Source organism: Pseudopodoces humilis, chromosome 11, assembly GCF_049639895.1.
Source record: "Pseudopodoces humilis isolate 2021_Gansu_Grassland_sample_001 chromosome 11, ASM4963989v1, whole genome shotgun sequence".
Classification (NCBI taxonomy): Eukaryota; Metazoa; Chordata; class Aves; order Passeriformes; family Paridae; genus Pseudopodoces; species Pseudopodoces humilis.
The window spans coordinates 26,138-28,002 of record NC_142210.1 but is presented as its reverse complement, the minus strand read 5'-3'; the positions used below and the strand labels follow the sequence as shown (position 1 = coordinate 28,002).

The 1,865-nt window shown below is 53.9% G+C and overlaps 1 long non-coding RNA gene across 1 annotated transcript; it reads right to left on the bottom strand.

Annotated features, from left to right (window-relative positions):
• Positions 1-310: 310 nt before the first annotated feature.
• Positions 311-1,865, bottom strand: LOC148183493 (uncharacterized). The gene is made up of 5 exons (XR_015773491.1): positions 1,798-1,865; positions 1,593-1,672; positions 1,361-1,520; positions 436-499; positions 311-357 (listed from the first exon to the last, which is right to left on the bottom strand). It is a non-coding gene; the product is annotated as an uncharacterized LOC148183493 (long non-coding RNA).

Sequence of the window (1,865 nt, the reverse complement as noted above, 5' to 3'; positions counted from 1 at the left end):
AGACCCCTCTCTGTTAGGATAGTAAAACCTCCTGCAATTAGCCAATAGCACCCAGGCATGACATATACAGATGGGAGTAACACAGTAGACCAAGGCTATAAAATGTTAAGTTTCCCTGCAATAAATCGCCATATCTTGCCATCCATCACATTGATGCTGTGGAGTATGGACCGAGCGGCTGGAGAGTGGCCGCCATGCTGGAGCTGGTCAGGGTGCTTATCTTGCTTTAAACCCAACAACAAGGGATAAAAGTTATGGCAGAAACTGAGGCCCCAGCAAGAACAACTGCTTTTCTCCACCAACCAAGGCTCACCTTCGCAATGCTTCACCTTCCCTGCTGCTATCCGGCTTTACTTCCTGAAAAAAAAGACAAAGGGCAGAGCTGTAACACAGTGACCGGTTCCAGCCCCGCTGCAAAGTAAAACCGTGACCGACCTTCTCGGGGGGATCCCCTCATCTGGGATGCGGCGCTCTGCTACGAGGTCAATTCCCTCCGCATCTGAAAGAAAATTAGGAAAATAGTCAAAGTGCTGCAGGGTAACTTCACAGCTCCAGACACCTTCTGCCAACATAAGAATACCACCTAGACTCCAACTACAGCCCCTATTACAAATCTCCAATTACAAGTGCCTGGGACTTGTCCTTCAACACCTACAACTGGGCTGGGCGGCAGGGCAGAGCAGCTCCGGACCAAATACCCCCAGACACCCGTGACACGTGAGACGAGAGGACGCGACAGGAAGAGAAAACTCTCTGAGACAAGAAAGTCCTCACGAGGACCGAGAGAATGCTGAACGAGATGACCGAGGAGGGACCGAAGGCGAGCCTGCCGGGCTCGGATGACCCCGGAGGAAAGAGATGCTAACGGAACGACTTTTTCCGAGAACCGCAGAGACGGATGCCTGAGAATCCTGTGGCTGGAAGCCTCTGCCTGCCTTTGAATCGGCACAAGTCCTTATCCACTGTAAAGAAACACTGCTGCATATAGCTGTCGACACAGCTGAGAACAAGACCTAAAAAGACATCCCATCAGATGCTTCTAAAGACAGATGCGATTCCGACGCCTGTCCGAACTCCCGAATCAAAGCTTCGCCGGCGTCAGGCCGATGAACGGAAGGACCCTGGGGTTTCTCATAAGCCCCTGGGAGGGCTAAGGCAAGAGGCACGTTACATGAGATGCACAGAAGACACAGAAGGCACAAGAGACAAGTGACAACACACCCTGGGACTGCTCTGCCCTGTTCGCCTCAGCATTGCGAGCCAAAGTGAGGCTTTCCCTCACTGGGGCCTATGGGGTCATTTCCAGAACTTCCCCATCCCCAAAGCTCACTCAAAAACCCAAACCGATCCGAGTCCCGACCTGCTGCCCTGCTTTGATCCCCTCTGCGGGCTCCACTTATCTCTCAGATGGCTGAAGATGTGAGTCACAGCGAGAGGCCGGTCAGGGGCCAAACAAAGCCACCTCGCTGTCTGGGAAGTTCTTCTCTCACCGGGCTGTTGTCTCAGACAAGTATCATCACCTATGATAAAGAAAACCAAATATAAGAGCACAATCTTAGTGGCATATTCACCAAAACCCAACTCCTACTCACCGTCTCTTAGGAACGCCCGGATCCTCAGGCCGCACGCTTTGGCCACGCTCCGAGGCGGACGCCGTCGTCACGGGGTACGCCTAGGATAAACGGAGAGGAGGCGATGCAGCGTCGCTAAAAGTTGAGCGCGCCCTCGCCGCTCCTTCCGACGCCCCCCGACTCGCTGCGACTCTTCGGCCGCGCCTAAAGGGTACCCGGACCGCACCTACACGTGGACGAGGTCGAGGCTTCGTCACGGACTCCGGTAATATTTGCTGGGGCTCACCAGAGAAG